This window comes from Sminthopsis crassicaudata, chromosome 1, assembly GCF_048593235.1.
Source record: "Sminthopsis crassicaudata isolate SCR6 chromosome 1, ASM4859323v1, whole genome shotgun sequence".
In the NCBI taxonomy this organism is placed as follows: Eukaryota; Metazoa; Chordata; class Mammalia; order Dasyuromorphia; family Dasyuridae; genus Sminthopsis; species Sminthopsis crassicaudata.
Window position 1 is genome coordinate 80150918 of NC_133617.1, and position 5760 is coordinate 80156677.

The window sequence follows — 5760 nt, forward strand, 5'->3', positions numbered from 1 at the left end:
AGTGTTGTGCCTGGAATTAGGGAGACATGAGTTTAAAACCAGCTTCAATATGATCCTGGACAAAACACTTAACCTCAGTTTCCTCCTCTGTAAAATGGGGATAATAATAGCACCTACCTCTCAGGGTTGTTTTGAGGATGAAAAAAGATAATAATTGTAAAACACATAGCACATAGTAGGCCCTAGATAAATATTAGCTATCATTATTATGGTTGATGAGGAAATTCAAGGCTAACAGCAGGCTTCTGTAAGAGATACTCAATAGTAGTTAGTGCACATTATAACCATCACACAATGGACTGAAAGATATAGAGAGCACATGATATTGCTGAGATTTTTGAGTAGGTGGGTGGGTGTTTTGTGTTTGTTTATTTTTGTTAAAAAAAAAAAAAAAAAAAGGATGTTTGATTCAGTGGAGAAAAAAGCCTACTTTAAATGCTGTCTTCCAACAAGGAACATATTATACCAGGCATATGAATGAGTGAATGAATCAATAAAAGAACATTTATATTTATTTGTCTTCACTATGCAAAGCATTGTGCATGCAAATTAAAAAGGAGAGTTTGTCCCTGCTCTCAAAGAGCTCACTTTCTATTGGAAGCGACAACAGATATAGATTTCAATTGCAAATCAAATGGAAAAGACCAGTTAGAGTGGGGTAGCCAAGCAGACTAGTATTAATGCATCTTCTGTAATTATTAATTAATAATAATTCCCTAAAATTCCACTGATAATTTTATTGATAAGCCTTTTTTTGGTCATGCTCAAGTCTTTGTGATCCCAGTGGAGTTTTCTTGGCAAAGATACTGGAGAGCTTTGTCATTGTCTTCCCCAAGGACCCATTTTACAATTGAGAAAATTGAGGCAAATAGAGTTGTGCTTTTCTCAGAGTCACATAACTAGTAAATGTCTGAAGCTGAATTTAAATTCAGGTCCTCCTGACTCCTGGCCCATCTACTGTGCTATCTAGCTGCCTTCCACTGACAAAACTAGACCCGTTTTTGATGATGAATAATATGACGGAGACTTCTGTAGCAAGAATTTTCCTCCCTCTCCCCAGTCTTTAGAGCTTATGGCAATACCTGCCAGGTTTAATCTCCTCAAGGGTTGCTCCCCCGGATGATGACTGGAAGCAGGGTCATCTGCCTGTGGGCAGAAGCTGGTCAGCAGCTGGTGGTAATGTAGTGATGAGGTTAAATTGCTCCTTCTCTCATTGTTGATGGTGGGGACCAGTCTGGAAGCAAATTTCCTCCCCCCACCACGAGTTCTACTTTCCTTTATTTAAATAACGAAGCATTAGCTTTGGCACAGCAGGGGAAAGGAAGGGGTCCCAAAATGGGGTGAGGGAACAGCAGCATAGGGAAGGCCGGGAGGGGGAGATAGAGATGGGCAATGGTTGGAGCTAGATCTGTATTCCTGCCTTCCCCTGACCCTTTTAGGCACACCAGTTCTAATTGACATAAAAATTAAGGAGGAGAGAGAACAAATAAAAACACTCATCTCTCTCTAAAATCAATCCTGGGGAGAGATTAAAGGGGAGGAGAGCCAAAGTTGGGGTGCACCAATCAGGGAAGGAAATAGGTAAAAAGGGGGAGAATATTATGGGGCCCATAAGGCTCTGTTGGCATTAGGCTCAGCCCTTAGCACCAGCAGCAAACTCCTGGATCTTCTGAACCCTAGTACCTGTGGGTGGTACAGAGAGGAGATTCACTCCAGCACTAGCTGATGAATACAGTCACAGCGGTGATGATCTTCAACACTTTGAGGGCTGAGATGCAGCCACTGAATCCTGATAATGGATGCTGGCACATGTATTGTATCCTGGACAGAAAAAATGAAGAAATTGAATGAACTGTCCCTCCTGAGAGTCTTGTGCATAATGTCATACCAGAAGATAAAGGAACAAGGGGTAAAGTTTAGGACTAGAGAATAGAGAACCCCAAACTAGAGCTGCTGGAAATAGGGGTCACCCAGAAAGAGGCAGGCAGGCAAGGAAATTCAGGGGAAGGGCCAAGGTAATGAACATTCAGAGGTAGTACAGAGTGGACTCTTGTCTTCTGGAAATCCCCAGGGGATTTCTATGGATTTGTCCTGTAAGAAGTAGTGTTGGATAGGACAAAATGAGGGCAGGCGGGGTGTGGGAGGGTGGGGCAGCAGAACCCCCCAGGGCTATATGTTGCAACTTCTCCCACAATCCAGCTCCCGGACTTTTCCACTGAGCCCCTCCTGCCTTTTCAGAAGGTGCTACTGTGGCTGCTGTTGTTGAAGCCTGAGTGTTAGAGGAGCCCTAATCTCGGGTTCTATGGAGGTTGAGCTTTCTGGAAGGCAGCTGGGATCCGGGCCCAGGAGGTCGGGCTGGTGGCTCATTGCATGGTGGGAACTCACTGTTCTCAATGTAGACACTAAGTGTGCCACAGTGGGTGCTGAAAGGGATTGTCAGTCTCTGGGTTTGGCAAATGGGCCATGTCTGAAGATCTGGCCTCAGCTTCAAGGCGGTCACTGCTATTCCTCAAGGTGTGGGGATCAGGTCCCTAAACCGTCTCCTTTGGAATCTGAGGGAAGATAGTAGTCAGGGTGATAATGGCCATTTAATTTGTCCAGAACAAGATGCCTCCTGTCTTTCCCTCAGATACTTTGCTATTTCTATGAGGCTGGCTTGCCACAGCAATAGTAGTATTATTATTTTTAGGAAAATATTATATTACTATTTTGATTTTTAAAATTATAATGTTCATTGACTATATAACAACAACAATAACTTTGTTTGATTACCTTCTAATCATTACTATTGAACCAGTTTTAAAATAAGGATATATAATCTCCCCAAAGATGTCTGACACCATCATGAAGGAAATCCAACTCAGAGACCAAGCCATCCTATGGATGGGGAAACTATATGATGCTTTTGTTTATGGATAACACTCTGCTAATGGCTTCATGTCTGAGTACCATGGAGTCTTCTAAATTGGATCCATAATCACTCAAAGAATTCCCTTTAATTATCCATTCAAGAAGAACCAAGCAATTGAAGAATGCATATTGCCCAGACTATGTAGATGGATAAACAGGGCTAATTTCATCAGTCTACAATGTATCTCTTATTGTGAAGTAGAAAATGAACAGTGTGAGCTGGACCCAGAATTGAACCAGAGGGATGAATTGCTTTTGAGACATAGTGAAGTACTTTGAATGACCCTTTTCTTTGAAACAAAGATCCATTTTTGTGCTAATATTTTTCTGGTAATGGTGAATGGTAGTGAGTCATGAAATACAATAGCCTCTGAGAAGCTGACAGTGATGACAGCACAGTGGATAGAGCACCAAGCAGGGAGATAGGGTAGAACTAAGTTCAAATCTAGCTTCAGAGACTTATAAGCTGTGGGACCTTAGATATGTCACAACCTCTGCTTGCCTCAGTTTCCTCCCCTGTAGAAAAAAAGAAATAATAATATTACTATTATTTACATCTATCTCACCTGTTGTTGTGAGGATCAAATGAGACAAATGTGCAAGTGTTAAAAAAAAACAAAAAAACCTGATAGCTAATATTATTATTGTAATGGATCATGAAAAAGGCACTGGGGAAGTTAGTGCATGGTAAGTAGTAATAGCTAATAGCTAGGATTTGTGTAGCACTTCCACGTTTGCAAAGTGTCCTACCTGCTATACAATCTAGCTGCCTTATATGATATGAGCAGATTATATCATTGCAGACAAGGTATCACATAGAAAAGAGGTATCACCAAAGAAATGCTCTGTCCAAAGAAAAGACAGGATGATGATCATGTGGTAATAATGAAAGATAACCAATAATTAGCTCACATTCAGTTTGTGGATTCAAGATATCAAGAGAATTTTTTCACATCATAAAAAATATCAAAATTAATAAGATTACAGATATACTGAAAGATCAGAGCATTGACAAACTGTAGAATATCTAAAGGAGAGTGACCAGAATGGTGAGGACCTTGAAACCATGCTGAATGAAGATTAGTAGAAGGAACTAGAGATACTTAGACTAGAGAAAAGAAGACGTTGTGAGAGAGGGGAATGAAGAAGGGCACAAAAACTGTTTTCAAGCATTTTAAAGGATGCCATATGGAAGAGAAACTAGAATTGTTCTGTCTGGTCCAGAAGTCATCACTATCATTATCATCATCAACATCATCATCATCATCATTGTGTTCAGTAAGTAACAACATTTCTATAGAGTTTTTTGCAAGAATGCTTTATATATATATTATCTCATTTGAACCTCAAAACAACAATCCCAGGAGATAGATTTTATTTCCATTTTATAGATTAAGAAATTGGGGCACAGAAAGGTTAAGTTATTGATCTGTCCTACCCATGAGCAATTGATATTTTCCAATTGTTTAAATTTGACTTTATTTTTGTGAAAAGTGTTTTGTAATTGTATTCATATAGTTCCTGAGTTTGTAATTGTTACTCCTTTGCCTTCCTGAATATCACATTCCATAGCCTCTGGTCTTTTTAATGTTGCAGCTTCCAAATGCTGTGTAATTATAATTGAGCCTTCCCAATATTTGAACTGTTTCTTTCTATCCACTTGTAGTAATTTTTCCTTAATGTGATGGTTCTGAAATATTATTCTTTGGAGTTTTTATTATGGCATCTTTTTCTTGAGGTGATTAGTGGACTTTTTCAATACCTATTTTGCCCTCTGATTCTAGGACATCAAAGAAGTTTTCCTTAATAATTTCCTGAATGATATTGTCCAGATCTTCCTTTTGATTATATCTTTTGGGTAGTCCAGTGATTCTGATATTGCCTCTCCTGGATCTATTTTCCAGGTCATTTTTCTCTTTCTCATGAAATACATTACATTTTCAATTTGTTTGATTGATTTTTGCTGTTTCATAGTCATTAGTTTTCATGTGCCCAATCCTAATTTTTAAGTTGTTTTCCTCAATTAGTTTTGTACTTTCTTTTTCATTTGGCCAATTTACACTCTTTAAGGAATACTTTCTTCAATGAATTTTTGTATCTCCTTTTCCATTTGGCCAATTCTTTTTCTAAGCTGATGATTCTTTTTTCATAATTTTCTTACATTGTTCTCATTTCTTTTCTCAATTTTTTTCTTCTTCTCTTAAATGATTTTTAAGCTTCTTTTTTAGCTCTTTCATGAGTTCTTTCTGGGCTTATAGGCATGTACCATTTTCCTTTGGGGCTTTTCCCATAATTTATTTGATATGGTCATCCTCATCTGAATGAATTTGTATCTTGATCTTCTCTGCCACCATAATAACTTTCTGTGGTCAAGTTCTTTTTTGTTGTTTTTTTGCTTATCTTTTTTATGCCTTTTCCCTTTCTTTTAAATTTGAGATCTCCTGTTGGGGTGAACAGGAGACTGTCTTGGGCTTTCTGCACCAGGGGCTGCAGGGATTGGCTCTTTATGTGGTGTTGCACTGATGTTGCCCTGAGGTCTATGGGGAAGCCTGATTCTGGTACAGCACTGAGGAATTGGGTTGGGGACTGACTGATGCTGCTGGAAGCCATAGCAAGCTTACTTAGTGCTGAGCTCAGGTCTTAGTGGAGGTGTCTGGCCTTTCCTGAGGCTGGTAGGATGTTTCTGTGCTTCTCTCGGCTACATTGAAACACATGGAGTCTGACTGCTGGCAGTTGTCTATTTGTCCAGGGTTATGCTGAAGCACATGGTAATTCTCAAAGTTGGAGGTTGTCCATTCCCCTAGCTATGCTGGGGTACATGAGAGTCCTGGTGTTGGTGCTTGCCTGCTC

The 5760-nt window shown here is 39.5% G+C and overlaps 1 pseudogene; it reads right to left on the reverse strand.

Moving 5' to 3' along the window:
* Positions 1–1718: 1718 nt before the first annotated feature.
* On the reverse strand, positions 1719–5520 carry LOC141547933 (secretory carrier-associated membrane protein 3 pseudogene; annotated as a pseudogene).
* Between the last annotated feature and the right edge of the window lie 240 nt (positions 5521–5760).